Raw genomic sequence first — 17,845 nt, forward strand, 5'->3', positions numbered from 1 at the left:
TACTGATGCATGATTCACTGTCTACAATTCCCAGAAATTTCCTGCTTATCCTCCAGTACCTCCCAGGTGGCCAGGGAGGATGCACAGATCATTTGCCCATGACCCAGAAATCTTCCCCCCTCACTTCCTTTTAGTAACCTTTTGATCCCAGGGACTTATCAATATCCCTTTTTTTCTTGATCAGTGCCTCAAATGAGCAAGGTAACAAATCAATAAATCAGCAGAGCAGGGTGTTGTATTAAAATTAATAAAAGCAAAGAGCAAAAAAATATATTAACATATTAATATATTAATATATTAACAAGGGGTTCAGAGCATATCAAGTCACCCCCATCTATTTAAATTGATGGTAAAATAAGCACCAATTATGCATAGCCACAAAAATGTTAATAGGAGGAAAAAAGTGAACTAATAATTCATTATTAAATACTAGACCACAGAATGCACCAAAAGGCAATCACCTTTGTGGACATCCCCAAGGACATGGAGGAAGTGATTGTCAGAGGCTGGAGGGTTAAAAAAAAAATCAATTAATTCATTGGGTAATATTAGAGAGCAATTCGGAATGGGAATACAAATTTGTCCCAAGGTTTCTCAGAAGCAACGACATGCCAGGCTCAACAAGGTAATATCACTACTTGGAGCTGTTGAAAGGAAATGGACAATTACCACAGGCAACATTAAACATCTTTTGAAGGATGTTCGTATAGATTTTTTTCCACCAATATGAAAACAGACGATACAGAGTGAAGCATTTTCCACATAGAACACAATTAATAAAGTATTAATAGGTTTGCAAGAAAAATCAAACCCAAATTTTCACAAAAGACAGATGTAGACTGATGCAAAATTTGATAAAAGGCACATCTGCTGAAACTGCCAATTTTGTTGCACATCCTGTTTTAATATAGCCATTATAACCATGGATGAATGAATTGACAACCAGAGCTAGATAAACTTGTCACACTGTAACCTCAATGCATTTGTCTGTGACGCTATAGCAATTTACAACCCAAAAATTCTGGTAGAAAGTATACAAATCTGATCTTCTAATTACAATTAGATTATAACAAACAGACTGACCACTACTAAAATCAGTTTTTCTGTGAAGTACAAGTTTGTAAGAGATGGATGTTACATCAGAAATTTGACTGAAGATGCGAAATTTCCCACACCAGATATCGCTGGTTTTAAATGATCAGGACCCAAAATATTTACCAGCTTTGTTTATAAACAGGTTTTGTTTCTTTTAAACTTTTTCTCCCCCAAAGAACTTGTCCAATTTTGTTTACAAAATACGAAAGGGCTGCAGAATTTTCGAATGACAACTAAAACAATTACAGCGCAAGGTTCCTTTCAGGAGAATAAAAAAGGAAGTTTCTAAATATCCTTACATTTTAAAAAAACCTGATTAGATGACAATAATTAAACTTGTAGGGCCCGTCTTTGGGCCATTTCACATCTGACTGAATTCTCTCATGACGCACAATATGTTCGTGTCAGTGCATTGACCAACGATCGCACAGGGGCAAATTTGGTTCTGCCGCCTTCCGGAGTAACTGGTCAGACCTGGGGAGACGTCTCCGGCTCACCTAAAATTCAGCCCCACCCCCGCACGCTTCTGAGCTGTCCTGCATCTGGAAGAAAACACCCGAGGCCTGCAAACTGCAACCAGAGGGAAAGCAACTCTCAGCCCATACTTCATTTGGCCGATGCTGCCACCGCCAATATGGAAGGGGAGAGGACAAAAGCCGACCGCCAATTGCTTTCAGAGGTGTCCACTGCTTGCAACAATGTTACAATTGGTGGGGAGGAATCGTTCCCACTCACCAGCTGAATGAAGACACGGCTGCCACAGACGCAGTGGGTCGCAAAGACGCAATCAGCTGCAGACCTCACGCGCGGTGGGTCAGGTGTACCTCTGACGCAGCCGCGCGTCAACAATAGCCAGAGAGCACGTGCCATTCGACAAGCCTTGTCATTCAGCCACCTGCGTGCCGCTGCTCCTTCGAGAAGTCCCTCCACCACGCTGGGGCCCGGTTCGGGTGGCGGCATCCAATTGAGAAGCGTTTGGCCGGAAGCGAGATGGTGCATGTGAAGAAGGAGAAGATGCTTCGGATGGAAATTAGGGGAAACCGTTTGTGACGGGGCTTTTTCGACGATGGAGCAAGGCAGAGAGAATTAGCTAACTTACTGTACGTACTGAGATAGGACCAGAAGAGATTGGAGTAGAATTAGGCCATTTGGACCATTGAGTCTGTTCTGCCGTTCAGATCACGTCTGAAGTCATTTTTAATAGCTTCTCCAACTTACAGCATTGGATAAACTCACTTTCCTCAAATTAAATATCAAGAAAACAATGAATTCCACAATTATCCAATGAGATTGAGTATTGAAGGGGATTAAAATGAGTAGCTATCAATATTCTCTGACAATTTTCTGGTGCTAGTGTTTGATCTGCTTATCCCTGTGCCAATCAGCTTGTAGCTGAGGTGACAATATGGAGATTATGATACTTGAGATTCTGGATTTTCATTGAACATTTAACACCTGATATCTAAGCAGATTTTGTTCCTTTTTAATGGCTGGGGTCTTGGACTGTAACAAGGAAATCTCCCCATCTCCCTTATAAATGACCTTCCATCACGTTAAGAAACTTCAAGTTTTTAATAATTGTTCCATAAGATCACTGCATCCCAAGAACCTTTTGCTTCTGCTCTTTCTTTATTTGAAGAGATTTGTGCTCCTCATCTTCGAGATATCAGATACATTGACCTGTTGGCTAAAGGATTTGCTCATTTATCTCCCCAGAGTTCCCCATTCGCCTCAGACCAAAAGTCACATCCTGCCGTTCCTGCCGCTGTGTTTTACTTCAAGGCTTGACTGTATCCTGGAGAAGATGATCCAGAAATGCCTCTCTCTTATTGGTCAATGATTCAACTTTCATCTGAAATGCCTCAAGGCAGAGACAGTCCCTGGTGGTTCATGGCAAACTCAATATTCACAAATATCATAATATTGTAATATGAATTCACATTAGTTTATTAATATTAATTTGCTTCTGGAAAAAGATAGACTTGCTTAAGATCTAAAATTTATTTCAAATGGATTTAGCTTGCTTTTAGGGTAATTTAAAATTAATCAGTCTTGTTTTATGTTTATTTCTTTTATTCTCCCCTAACTCATGTGAACTCATTTGATAAATCTTTCACTTTCCATACCTAATTTCCACCCTGAATGAATTCAGTCTTCACCCTGTTTAGCAATCATTCCATTAAATGATTCAGTCAGCTTTAAGATGTAACTCTGAGTTTTCGCAGCTATCCTTTCAATATATAATTTCAAGAAAGCATAAACATCTACTTGTTGTGCAATTTCTAGCAACAATAATTAGCTCCTGTTTCAAAGAATAATAAAATATTAGAAGAAGAACAGATGATCTATTCAGGCCTCAAAGATGGCAAACTGTCAAGTTTATTTTCAATTCCTTATTCTTTTCCCATACAACATGATTATTCTCCTCTTTCAAATATTTATCCCGTTCTCCCATGCTTGCTTCTGATTCACTTGGGCCCCATTTCTGCACTCATTTCTGATCTGTAGGGACCCAACCTCTTACTATGGCCTTGTTCCCCACTCTATCTTTAAACTTACTAGTTCATGGAAATAGTTATTATTTGCTTGTGTAACATTGAAAGACAAGTGAATTAGCATCCAATGGTCCTGAAATTCTGCTTGTCCAACTGTGCCAGATTAACAAAGTTACTGTATATGCTGGTGTACAAGATGGCCCTTGAATTTTAAAAATGTCACCCCAAAACCCAGAGTCCTCTTATATGCTAAGTATAAAACCTGAATTTATTGTCATGAATGAGTCACAAAAATTCAAACCTTAACAGCAAAGTCTCAGCACTTTCCTGCAGAGTCCATCGACCCAGTCCAACTACTGTTGGCTCTCAGCAGGTTCTAAAAAGGTCTGTTAAAGGAGCCGACAGTGGTTTATTTAAAATGTACTGATAAAATTTAAACCTTTACTGGGTAATTTGCTTTTAAAATATTGTGATTAGTATATTAAAGGTGCCTAACTTCACTCCACTGGTCAGCAGTAAGTGTCAGACTTGGGGTAGTCTTATACAGTGAATGTAGCTCAAAACCTGTATTTTAGGTAGAAATTCTTGTACACCAGCATGTATGGTATACTGTACATATCAATAACAGTACATTGATCAGTAAATTTTATTTACATTCACCCATTTCTATATTTTATATGGCAGAATATATTACTACTAAAATTCTTTTGCTGAATCATGTGATTTCTTATTAGAAAATGCTAGTGAAGTAATCATAAAACATTGAACATTACAGTAGAGTATAGACACTTCAGCCCACGATGTTGTGCCGACTGATAGAAACCAAGTCAACTACCTACCTTACACCAATAACCCTCTATGTTTCTTGTATCCACGTGCCTGTCTTAAGAAACTTTTAAATGTCCCTATTGTTCCAGCCTCCATCACCACCCCAGGCAATGCATTCTAGGCACCCACTACGTTGTGTAATAAAATCTATATCTGTTGTGTGGGTCTCCACTAAATATTCCTTCCCTCACTTTGTGCTGCAGTGAGTGCCTCCGAGTATGCCGTCAAGTTGATGCGGGACAGACTGCTGACAAACAGGTCCATCAAAGATTTCTGGAAAAAGGTAACTGCACATTGCAAGAAGTACTGGATTTGGGTAAAGCGATAGAGACTGCGGTGCAAAGATGTGAGTCTTACACCACCAGCGTCCACGTGGAGAATGAGAGTGCTGCCATGTTGGGATATGGCACCGTCAGCAGGGGCAGCTGGGGCCAGGAAGTGCGGGTTCTGTGGGCTGGCCAGATACCCCCAGAAGTCCTGTCCAGCCAGGAATGCAGTGTGTTCAAAGTGTAAAAAGAAAGGGCACTGTGCGCAGGTGTGTCGGGGGCAGCCACTACTAGCAGTGCCTCGTGCAATCCGAAGGACAGGTCTCCATCTTGGGGGAAGCTTCGGATCAACAACTGCTAACTTCACCTCCGGTCCCAGCCATGTGCGAGTTCTGGGGGTGGCTATCTTCCTTGATGCTGGATCAGAACAGGCCTCACCAGCTGGTGCAATCGATGATGAACATTGAGTTAAACGGTCGCGTCATGTTTGTTTGACACAGGGAGCACCGAAAGTTTTATTCACCCAGACTTAATAAAGCACTGTGCACTGAAAGTGTCTCTGGAAAAGTGCCAAATATCCCTGGCATCTAAAGCCCAGACCACAGAGACATGTGGGTGGTGTCGGTAGATTTAAGGGTGTGGGGCAGGAAGTACAGGGATTTTAAAATCACGGAATGCCCATACTCTGTGTGCTGGATGTCCTGGGTTAAGAATTCCAGTGTCAGCTGGAAAGTGTAATGTTGCAGTTTGATGGTCCGCACCTTCCGAACATGGTGAAAAATGATGACTTTGGCCCAGCCAATGAGAGTAAACTGGGCAGTATATGTGGGCTGTCCACACTTTGGGTCCCTCCACCACTGCTATTTGAGCACTTATCAGAGAATTGCAGACTGATATTTGCCAAAAGCAGGAGATATAGCCCCGAAGACAGATGCTTCAATAAAGCTGAAATCCAGAGCTGTTGGCCGAAGGCATCATTGAGCCCAGCAATAGCTCCTGGCAAGTGCAGGTGCTGGTGGTATAAGGGGGTGGGGGACGGGTGGAGAAGAACTGGATAGTAATAGACTACAGCCAGACTGTGAATAGATTTACATTACTGGATGCCTGCTCCCTACCCCAAATCACCGACATGGTGAACAAGATAGCCCAATATCGGGTCTTCTCCACCATAGACCTTAAGTCAGCATTCCATCAGATCTCAACCTGCCCGGAGGACAGGCCCGATAAGGCTTTTGAAGCCAACAGCTGACTGTATCAGTTCCACAGGGTCCCATTCATCATGGACCACATGGTGGACAATCACAAACTAAGGGCAACATTCCTGTATTTGGAGAACGACTTCATATGTGGCCATAAAGTGGAGAAACACGATACAAATCTAAGGGAATTCCTCACCACAGCAAAAACCTTAAACCTGAAATATAATCAGAAGTGCATGTTCCGCACTTCACAGCTGGTGATACTAGGGTGCGTGGTGGAGGGATGGATCATGTCCCCATACCCCAAGAGAATGCACCCCCTTAGGGAACTCCTATTGCCCCAGAACCTGAAAACCCTGAAAAGGTGCCTTGGGTTCTTTTCCTATAATGCCCAATGGGTCCCCAATTACGTGGACAAGGCCCGGCCATTATTGAAGACAACAAATTTTCCTCCCATCAGCGAAGACTCGTAAAGCCTTCAAGGGCATCAAGGAAGAGATTGCCAAGGCAGCGATGCATGCCATTGATGAATCTATCCCATTCCAAGTGGCAAATGATGCCTCTGATGTTGCCCGAGCAGCCACGCTGAATCAGACAGGCAGGCCAGTGGCATTTTTCTCTTGAGCTTTCCGGGGCCTGGAACTCAGGCATTCGGCAGTTGAGAAAGAGGCCCAGCTGTCCGCCAGTGGAGGCATTATTTAACTGGTAGACTATTTACCCTGCTGTCGGACCAGAGGGCCATCATGTTTATATTTAACAACAAACAGTGGGGTAAAATAAAAAAATAGGATCATGCGGTGGAGAATCAAATTATGAGATCTTACACCGGCCCAGGAAGCTTAATGAGCCACCCGATGCTCTGTCCCGGGGAATATGTGCCAACGCACAAGCGGATTGTCTGAAGTTCCTGCATGACAAGGTCTGCCACCTGGGGTCACAAGGCTGTATCACTTTGCGAGGGCTAAAAATTTACCCTACTCAGTTGAGGAGATTTGGGAACTGTCCCATAATTGCTCGGTCTGTGTCGAATGAAAGCCACATTTTTACAGACCAGATAGAGCCCAACTGATTAAGGCAACCCATCGCTTCGAACGTCATAGTATGGACTTCAAGGGTTCCCTTCCATCCAATAACAGGAATTTGTATAACCTGAATGTAGTGGATGAGTACTCCTGGTTCCCGTTTGTTATCCCTTGTCTGGATATGACCGCAGCCACGGTATTCAAAAGCACTTTGGACCATATTCACTATGTTTGGATACCCCAGCTACATACACAGTGACAGAGGTTCCTCCTTCATGAGTCAGAAGCTGCAACAGTATCTACAGGTGGCGGGGATAGCCACGAGCAGAACTACAAGCTACCAGTCCCATGGGAATGGGCAAGGGGAGAGGAAGAATGGTACAAGCAATCATGTTGGCTCTCACGTCAAAAGGGATACTCATCTCCCAGTGGCAAGAGATACTACCAGACGCGCTGCGCGCTATCAGGTCGCTGCTGTGCATGGCTACAAATGCCACCCCCCATGAGAGACTTTTCTTTTCCCAGGAGGTTGGCATCCGGAACCACTATGCCAGTCTGGCTGACGACACCAGGGCCGTTACTTCTTCGCAGACATATTAGATCACACAAGACAGATCCACTGGTGGAAAACGTACAACTGGTACACGCGAATCTACAATGCACATTTGTGTGGTACCAGGACGGGAGGAAGGACATGGTGTCAGTACAAGACCTGGGCCGGGCAGGGTACACTAACACTGATCAGGTGACCACAAAAGAACCAGACGGTCAGCCAATCAATAGAGTACCCATCTATATCCCAGGGTTTTGACGTACACCCACCACCCACCCCCCCCCCGATAACCTTAGAACCTCCCCCACCAGCACCAGTCATCAGTCAAGCATCTGCGGTGGTCAATCCCACAGAGATCTTGCCAGCAAGAAGCCCACCCCAACAGGTAGCGAAGGGCTCTGTAACCAAAATTCCACCCACACAAGTACCCAGTCCTGCGAGCTTGACGCAGGAACAACAGGGGCATCGCTCAATGCCTTGGAAGTAACAGAGGATCAGGAGACCACTGGACAGGCTGAACCTGTGATCGACACTATGAACTATGTATATATGTAATAAAGCACAGTATGTGCCCCACATTGCCTCATCACCCCATTGGGTTTTATCTCAAAGAAGAGGTGAATGTGGTGAAAAGTATTTGCATAGATGTATGGACTGGCCAGTCCAAACCTACCTGACCTTCCCTAACCCCACCTTTGGCTCCTCCCCAGATTTCCCAACAAAGGCTGGCATGCCCGGACTTGCACCCTCTTGCTCCGGAACCTGGCCAAGTAATGTATCAGTAATCCTCAGGTTTTCAGTAATTAAAGCCGTTTAATCACTCCATCATGTCGATGTGATTATTGTGATTATTGTGTGCACCACAGTCTTCAACAACAAACTTATTCAGTGGTTCATTGGAGGACTCTTAATTTTTTTCTGTATTAGACAGTCAGTTTGTTTACATTCGGTATCTATTTAGAGTTCTTTATTTGTTTACATGTATATGCTGAGTACAGTTTTATTTTGCACTACCAATAAGTGATATTTCTGCCCTGCCCACAGAAAAAGGAATCCCAGGGTTGTATGTGATGTCATGTATGTCTTCTTCTTCTCTTTGGCTTGGCTTCACAGACGAAGATTTATGGAGGGGTAATGTCCACGTCAGCTGCAGGCTCGTTTGTGGCTGACAACTCCGATGTGGGACAGGCAGACACAATTGCAGCGGTTGCAAGGGAAAATTGGTTGGGTGGGGTTGGGTGTTGGGTTTTTCCTCCTTTGTCTTTTGACAGTGAGGTGGGCTCTGCAGTCTTCTTCAAAGGAGGTTGCTGCCCGCCGAACTGTGAGGTGCCAAGATGCACAGTTTGAGGCGATATCAGCCCACTGGTGATGGTCAATGTGGCAGGCACCAAGAGCTTTCTTTAGGCAGTCCTTGTACCTCTTCTTTGGTGCACTTCTGTCTCGGTGGCCAGTGGAGAGCTCGCCATATAACACGATCTTGGGAAGGCGATGGTCCTCCATTCTGGAGACGTGACTTACCCAGCGCAGTTTGATCTTCAGCAGCGTGGATTCGATGCTGTCGGCCTCTGCCATCTCGAGTACTTTGATGTTGGAGATGAAGTCGCTCCAATGAATGTTGAGGATGGAGCGGAGACAATGCTGGTGGAAGCGTTCTAGGAGCCGTAGGTGATGCCGGTAAAGGACCCATGATTCGGAGCCAAACAGGAGTGTGTGTATGTCAACGGCTCTGTATACACTTATCTTTGTGAGGTTTTTCAGTTGGTTGTTTTTCCAGACTCTTTTGTGTAGTCTTCCAAAGGCGCTATTTGCCTTGGCCTGTCTGTTGTCTACCTCGTTGTCGATCCTTGCATCCGATGAAATGGAACAGCCGAGATAGGTAAACTGGTTGACTGATTTGAGTTTTGTGTGCCCGATGGAGATGTGGGGGGGCTGATAGTCATGGTGGGGAGCTGGCTGATGGAGGACCTCAGTTTTCTTCAGGCTGACTTCCAGGCCAAACATTTTGGCAGTTTCCACAAAACAGGATGTCAAGCGCTGAAGAGCTGGCTCTGAATGGGCAACTTAAGCGGCATCATCTGCAAAGAGTAGTTCACGGACAAGTTGCTCTTGTGTCTTGATGTGAGCTTGCAGGCGCCTCAGATTGAAGAGACTGCCATTCGTGCGGTACTGGATGTAAACAGCGTCTTCATTGTTGAGGTCTTTCATGGCTTGTTTCAGCATCATGCTGAAGAAGATTGAAAAGAGGGTTGGTGCGAGAATGCAGCCTTGCTTCATGCCATTGTTAATGGAGAAGGGTTCAGAGAGCTCATTGCTGTATCTGACCCGACCTTGTTGGTTTTCATGCAGTTGGATAACCATGTTGAAGAACTTTGGGGGGCATCCGAGGCGCTTTAGTATTTGCCAATGTCCTTTCCTACTCATGGTGTCGAAGGCTTTGGTGAGGTCAATAAAGTTGATGTAGAGTCCTTTGTTTTGTTCTCTGCACTTTTCTTGGAGCTGTCTGAGGGCGAAGACCATGTCAGTAGTTCCTCTGCGCGAAAGCCGCACTGTGATTCTGGGAGAACATTTTCGGCGACACTAGGTATTATTCTATTTAGGAGAATCCTAGCGAAGATTTTGCTTGCAATGGAGAGCAACGTGATTCCCCTGTAGTTTGAGCAGTCTGATTTCTCGCCTTTGTTTTTGTACAGGGTGATAATGATGGCATCACAAAGGTCCTGAGGCAGCTTTCCTTGGTCCCAGCAGAGCTTGAAAAACTCATGCAGTTTGGCATGCAGAGTTTTGCCACCAGCCTTCCAGACCTCTGGGGGGATTCCATCCATACCTGCTGCTTTGCCACTTTTCAGTTGTTCAATTGCCTTATATGTCTCTTCCCAGGTGAGGACCTCATCCAGCTCTAGCCTTAAGGGCTGTTGAGGGAGCTGGAGCAGGGTGGATTCTTGGACTGAGCGGTTGGCACTGAAAAGAGATTGGAAGTGTTCTGACCATCGGTTGAGGATGGAGATCTTGTCGCTGAGGGGGACTTTAACGTCTGAGCTGTGCAGTGTGCTTTGGACTTGGGATGAGGGGCCATACACAGCCTTTAGAGCCTCGTAAAAACCCCTGAAGTCGCCAATGTCCGCGCTGAACTGGGTTCGTTTGGCGAGACTAGTCCACCACTCATTTTGGATCTCCCGGAGTTTGCGCTGAAGATGGCTGCATGCGCGACAGAAGGCTCATTTCTTCTCTGGCCAGGATGGCTTTACAAGGTGAGCCTGGTGGGCAGCTCGCTTCTTTGCCAGCAGCTCCTGGATTTCCTGGTTGTTTTCGTCGAACCATGTATGTATGTACTCTGACAATAAATATGAAATCTGAAATCAAAACCAAATCCAGTGAAATTGGTGACAGCAAAACTTCACTCCCATCATTCCCCTAAAAACTGATCAGCAAACTCCAAGACCTCAATGTGTAATTGGATCCTGCATTACCTTACCTCCACAATCAGAGAAGATTGATAAGAACATCTCTCCACAATCTCCATCAATACGGAGCACCACAGGGCTGTGTTTCTTGTCCCCTGCTCTACTCACTATACACCTAGACTATGTGGCTTGGTACGACAACAAAACCATTTACAAATTCACTGATGATAGTGGGTTGTACAAATAGGGGCAACGAGTCACCATTCAGGAGGAGATTGAAAACTTGGCTGAATGGAACACCTCATACTCAATTTCCTCAAAACCAAGGAGCGGATTATTGACTTCAGGAAGGAAAAACTAAAGCTGTATGATCCAGTGGATGCATCACGGTCTGATATGGGGACACCAATACCCCTGAATGGAAAGCCCTGCAAAAAGTCGTGGACACACCCCAGGACAGCACAGACAAAACCCTCCTCACCATCTACAAGCAACTCTGCCGTCAGAGAGCAGCAGCAATCATCAAGGATCCACATCACCCAGGGCATGCTCTGTTCTTGCTGCTACCATCAGGAAAGAGGTACAGATGCCACAAGACTCACACCACCAGGTTCAGGAACAGCTGCTACACCTCCACCATCAGAATCCTCAACAATAAACTCAATCAGGAACTAATTTAAGGAGTCTTATTTTTGCACTTTATAGATTTTTTTAATATCTCTGTATTGCATGGTCAGTTTATTTACATTTCTTTTTGTTACAGTTTTTTGCCTCACCTGCAGAAAAAATAATCTCAGGGTTGTATGTGATTTAATCTATATACTCTGACAATAAATCTGAACATGAACTTTGAACCTGCACAGCAACCTTGGGAGAACTATGGATTTGGACCCCAAGATCCCTCTGTTCTTCCACACTGTTAAGAATCCTGCCATTAACCATATACTGTGCCTTCAAGTTTCCAAAGGCATCACTTCACAATTATCCAGATTGAACTCCATCTGCTACTTTAGGAGTTAGGAAAAAGCCGAAGAGCAGGAGTTTCAAGGTGGGAATCTCAAAATTAATTCCAGTGCCAAGAGCTAGGGAAGGTCAGAACAGGAAGATAGTGTGGACAAATGAGTGGCTGAGGAGATGGTGCAGGGGATAGTGTTTCAAGTTCCTGGACCATTGGAATCTTTTCTGGGACAGGATGGAGAGATTACACTGAAATGGAGGAGAGCCAATATCCTGACAGAGAGGTTTGCTAATGCTGTTGGTGGGGGGGTTTGGTGGGGGTGAAATAGTTTCACGGGGGGGGGGGATGGGGACAAAAGTGAGGAGGTAGAGAAAGAGGCAGTTGGTACACAAGTAGAGCCAACTGATGGGGAGTTTGTGTGGAAGGACAGGTAGAGGGCAAACTTTCAGACAGTGGGATGAGTTACAATGCAACAGGGACATTGAGTAACAAAAAAAGTAACAAATACGGGGCTACAAGTTTTACATTTAAATGCACACACGGCACAAGAAATAAAGTGGATGACCTTGTAGTACACCTACAGATTGGCAAGTATGATGCTGTGGCTAAAGAATGGATGTCATTGGGAGCTGAATGTCTAAGGATATACAGAGTATCGACAGAATAGCAGTTAAGCAGAGGGGGTGGTGTGGCTCTCTTGGTAAAGAATAACATTAAATCATTTGAAGAGGTAACATAGGATCAGAAGATATAGAATTACTCTGGGTTGACTTAAGAAATGGTAAAGGTAAAAGGACACTGTTGGCAGTTATATCCAGACATTCACACAGTAGCCAGGATGTGGACAAAAAATTGCAACAGCAATTCAGAAGGGCAATGTTATGGTAGGCATGAGGAACTTTAACATGCAAGAAGATTTGGAAAACAAGGTTGGGGTTGGATCTTAAGAGAGAGAATTTGTAGAATTATTCATTCATATGGGGATTGAGTTCAAGAGTAGAGAATGCATGTTGCAACTCTACAAATCTCTGGTGAGACTACACGGAGTATTGTGTTCAGTTCTGGTCACCTCATTATAGAAGGGATGTGGAAGCTAATGGAGAGGGTGCAGAAGTAGATTTACCAGGTTGTTGCCTGGATTGGAAAATAAGTCTTTTGAGGCAAAGTTAGTAGAACTGGGACTTTTCTCTTTTGAGCATAGAAGGATGAGAGGAGACTTAATAGAGTTCTACAAGATTATGAGAGGCATAGATAGGCATAGCACCTGTTTGCCAGGGCAAGAATAGAAAACATCAAAGGACATATGTACAAAGTGAAGGGAGGGGAGTTTAGGGCAGACATCAGGGGTAAGCTTTTTACACAGAGAATTGTGGGTGCCTAGAATGCCTTGCCAGAGATAAAACATCAGGGGCACTTAAGAGATTCTTATACAAGTACATGGATGGAATAAAAATAGGAGTGTTACAGTGTAGGGAGGGTATTGAATTTTTTTTAAGGAATATACGAGTTGGCACAACATCGAGGCCCAAAGGGCCTTTACTGTGCTGTAGTGTTCTATATTCTAATGCCTGAGATGATTTTTTTAGACCAGACTGTTGATGTGCCCATTAAGGTAGTGGCTTCCCATTAGGAGGTCTATAATACACCCGTATAAATGTAACTACCTCTTTTCCATTCATTATTTCCTCCCTGGACGAGTCCTCTAATCTATCCTGCCTAACCACCGCTGTAATATTTTCTCTGACAAACAATGCAACACCACCCCCTCTTGTCCTTCCAATTCTATCACACCTAAAGCAACAAAATCCAGAAATATTTAGCTTCCAATCATCCCTCCTGCAAACATGTTTCACTAATCACTAAACGTCATGCTCCCAAGTGTCTATCCACACTCTCAGCTTATCCACCTTCCTTACAATGCTCCTAGCATTAAAATATATGCATTTCAGTGATTTCCCACTTCTTACTCTCTGTTTGCCCACATCTTTACAAACAACTCTATTATGTTCTTTTTCTATCATCTCCCCTCCATCTTTGGACAGAGCATCTCCCTTCCCCATCACCTGCCTTTCCACTCTCTTCAGAAGTAACAAATTGAGTATGCGTTGTCCCCAGCCGGTCAGCCCACAGTCAATCTCCAAAGCTTGCAGGGCTTGGAGTTTGATTTGTTCTCTTAAAGTGACAATCCCACTCAAATTAAAATGAACTGGGTGCACGTAATAAATGGGTAATTTGAAATACAATCTCTGGAGCCAGTCTGATCCTTGGTACAATGGTCAGAAACAGATTCTTTTTTTAAAAAAAACTTCTTTTTTGTCACCCACATCTACTCCTGTGCTGAGATTTTTTCCATATTATTTTGTAAATAGAAGTAATTTCAGCTTTTTGTGTCTTGCTGGCTTATTAGGCAATTTCATTCCTCAACTAATTTTCCCAAAACCCAATGGAGTGATAGAGTCATACAAGCAAGCAAACAGGCAGTTTGGCCCACACTTCATGCCATCCTTTCTAGTCCCCCAACATTCCCATCAACTTTCCCTTTTTCTACCTCTCTGACGCTTGTGCTTTTTTGGTGGCTTCTTCTTCTTCTTCTTCTTCTTCTTCTTCTTGTGATGTTTGTTGTTAAAATGTTAAAAAAATTATCCAAGGCCACCTGCACTGCCAAACTGAGGCTATCCACAAATTGGAGGAACAACACATAATATTCTGTCTGGGCATTCTCTAACCAGACGGCATTTACATCGTCTTCCCAGATCCCATCAATCCTCACCCCCTCCCCCCATTCCCCAAAATCTCTCCCTTTGTCTCTTTTCCTCTTCTCTTCCCTCTCCATTCAGAGCTACCCCTTTTCTCTATGTCTTTTCAGTTGTTCTCAATTCTACCCTCCCACTTATATCCACCTATGACCTCCTATCTGTTAGCCTGTGCCTCTTCCCCTGCCCCTTCCTTCTTCTCTCCTCTCCTCCCCTTCCTCCCACCTTTTTATTCAGGCCTCCATTTTGTTCATATTTTTACAAAGGGGTCAGGCCCAAAACTGGTTACCCTTTACTTCCTATAGATGGTTCATGACCTGTCAAGTTTCTCCAGCACTTTTTATTTAAGATCTTTTGTTGGAACATCATACATAGAACACAGAACATTACAGTATATTATAGGCCCTTCAGCCCATGATGTTGTGCCAGCCTAATATAAACTTGCTCAAAAACGTAATCTTCCCTTCCTTGTTACCCTCTATGTTTTCTTGTATCTGTATGCTTAAGAATATTTTAAATCTCCCTACTGTACCAGCCTCCACCACCACTCCAGACAATGCATTCCAGACATCCACTACTCTCTGAGTAAAAAAAACTTACTCCTGACATCTCCCCAAAACTTTCTTTCTCTCACGTTTTACAGATTTCCTCTGGTGTTTTCTATTATCACCGCAGGTAAAAGGAGCTGGCTGACCACCCTACTGATAGCTCTCATAATCTTACAGACACCTCTCATCCTTCTTCACTCCAATGAGAAAAGCCCTAGCTTTGCTCGCCTTGCCCCAAAAGACACACTGTTTAATCTAGGCAACATCATGGAAAATCTGGTCCCAGGGACATACCAATCCTAATGATCTGAAATTTCTTCTTCCTTAACCTCAAGTTGCTCCACCACATACACTTGTTCTATTCTGATCTCACCTTGACCAAGATTCAGAGAGCACTGAAGCAAAGTATTCCTTTACGACCTTCCCTACCTCCTCCATCTCCAGGCAGATGTTGCCTCCTTTGTCTATAAGTGGCCCTACTTTTACTCTCATCATATAACCATATAACAATTACAGTATGAAACAGGCCACCTTGGCTCCTCTAGTCCATACTGATTCAAGTGATCTCCTCTAGTCCCACTTACCTGCACTCTATCCATAACCTTCCAATCCCCTCACATGCAGGCACCTATCCAATTTTTTCTTAAATTATAAAATTGACCTTGTTGCAAACACCTCTTCCAGAAGGTCATCCACTTAGCCACTACTCTGAGTGAAGAAGCCCCTTCTCATATTACTTCAAACTTTTTGCCCCCTAACCCTTAACTTATGACCCCTCATTCCAATCTCACCCACCCTAAAGGGGAAGAGCCTATTTACATCTACTCTATCAATCCCCCTCATAATTTTAAATACCTCTATCAAATCCCCCCCCCCCAACTTTCTACGCTCCAATGAATAAAGACATTTTAGTAAATCTTCTCTGCACCCTCTCTAAATTATTGATATCCTTCCTATAATTTGAGGACCTGAACTGCACACAGTATTCCAAATTTGGCCTCACCAATGCCTTGAATACTCTCACCATTACTTCCCAACTGCTATATTTTATGCTTTGATTTATAAAGGCCAGTATACCAAAAGCCTTCTTTACCACTCTATCCACGAGATTCCACTTTCAGAGAATAATGAACAGTTATTCCAAGATCTCTCTGTTCCTCTCCATTTCTCAATGCCCTCCCCTTCATTGCATATGTCCTGTTTCCTTCTGTTCTACACACATGTATAGAATGCCTTAGGGTTTTCCTTAATCCTAATTGCCAAGGCCTTCTCATGCTGCCTTCTCACTTTTCTAAGACCTTGCTCTTCCAATTACTTTAGAACCCTAGAACATTACAGCAGAGAACAAGGCCCCTTTGGCCCTTCTAGTCTGTGCCAAAATTTTCTTTTGTTTCTTCCTGGCTACCATATAATTCTCATGAACCCTTCCTGTCCTTTTCTCCCTAAATCTTATGCATGCTTCCATCTTCCTCATATCTAGCTGTCTCGCTTGTTTTTGTCATCCATGGTTCCATTATCCAGCCACATTTTCCCTATCACAGTGGGACAAACCTATCCAGTAGTCCCTGAATATTCTCCATATTTTCTCTGCGCTTTCCCCTGAGAATATCTCTCTCCCTAGTTCCTGCTTTATTCTATCATAATTATCCCTTCCCCAATTAAACACTTTATCATTTTGTCTGCTTTTATCCTTGTCCATAGTAATGCTTAAGGTCAGGAAGTTGTGGTCACTTTCACCAAAATTTTCCCCCACTGAGATGTCAACCACCTGACCAGGTTGATTATCCAGTACTAGATCCAGTACTAGATCCAGTATGACCTCTCCTCTAGTTGGCTGGCCAACACATTGTGACAGAAATCCTTCTTGGACATGCGTGACAAATTCTTCCCTGTCTATCCTTCTTGCAGTAAGGAGGTGCCAGTCAATATTTGAAAAGTTGAAATCTACCATAACAACAATCCAGTTATTTTGAACCATTTCAAAATCTGCCCACTTATCTGCTCCTCAGTGTCCTGAGGACTATTTGGGGGGGGGGGGGCCTATAAACTACTCCCAATGCAGTGATTTCTCCCTTCCAGTTTCTGATTTCCGCCCACACCAACTCAGTGGGAAATCCCTCCACATTGTCCTCTTTTTCTGCAGCCCTGATAATGCTACTCTCCTCCAACCCCCCCCCCCCCCGTCTTTTCCTCCCACCTTATTCCTTTAAAAGCATCTAAACCATGGTACCTGCATCAGTCAAATCTCTGCAACCATCACAACATCGTAATTCAACATACTGATCTATTCTCTACATTTATCTCCCTTATTCCTAATACTTCATGATTACCATCCAAATTGTTAATATGGATGAAGAAAACAATGGACCCATAACTAACCATTGATTGAATTGGATTGAAGATCACCCCATAAATATCCTTTCAGATTCTCTGAATGGTAAACTAAGTTTACAGCTACCCATGGCATTGCTCTCCATTTCATCTATATTAAGTAGAGGCTTCATTTACTGCCTCCAATGCATGGCAAACACTGCAGGTTTGTACATTTCATGCATTATTCAAACCAACCATGACTGACCCTGAAAGTATCAAACCTTTCAGAAGATGCATCAACTTCCTCACATCATTTCATGCCTTGCCATAATGACCTTGTATTTTTTTTTTCCTGGATCATTCTGATTTAAGCACACACTTGTCTTTTTACTTTATTTCCATGATAACATCTTC

At 43.6% G+C, this 17,845-nt stretch overlaps 1 protein-coding gene and 1 long non-coding RNA gene across 3 annotated transcripts in view; one reads left to right on the forward strand and one right to left on the reverse strand.

Annotated features, from left to right (window-relative positions):
* ica1 (islet cell autoantigen 1) overlaps positions 1-1,937 on the reverse strand; it is a 165,736-nt gene extending 163,799 nt beyond the window's left edge. Inside the window, exon 1 of one of the 2 annotated variants that reach the window (XM_069913717.1) lies at positions 1,831-1,937. The gene's annotated coding sequence lies outside the window, so the exon portion shown is untranslated. Of the gene's footprint in view, positions 1-1,394; positions 1,492-1,830 lie in introns of those variants that run through there. The other variant, XM_069913718.1, reaches the window with a different exon arrangement.
* On the forward strand, positions 1,137-7,507 carry LOC138751445 (uncharacterized). Its single transcript, XR_011349926.1, has 2 exons — positions 1,137-2,195; positions 4,622-7,507. It is a non-coding gene; the product is annotated as an uncharacterized lncRNA (long non-coding RNA).
* The last annotated feature ends 10,338 nt before the right edge of the window (positions 7,508-17,845 follow it).

The sequence above is a fragment of the Narcine bancroftii genome, chromosome 1, assembly GCF_036971445.1.
Source record: "Narcine bancroftii isolate sNarBan1 chromosome 1, sNarBan1.hap1, whole genome shotgun sequence".
In the NCBI taxonomy this organism is placed as follows: Eukaryota; Metazoa; Chordata; class Chondrichthyes; order Torpediniformes; family Narcinidae; genus Narcine; species Narcine bancroftii.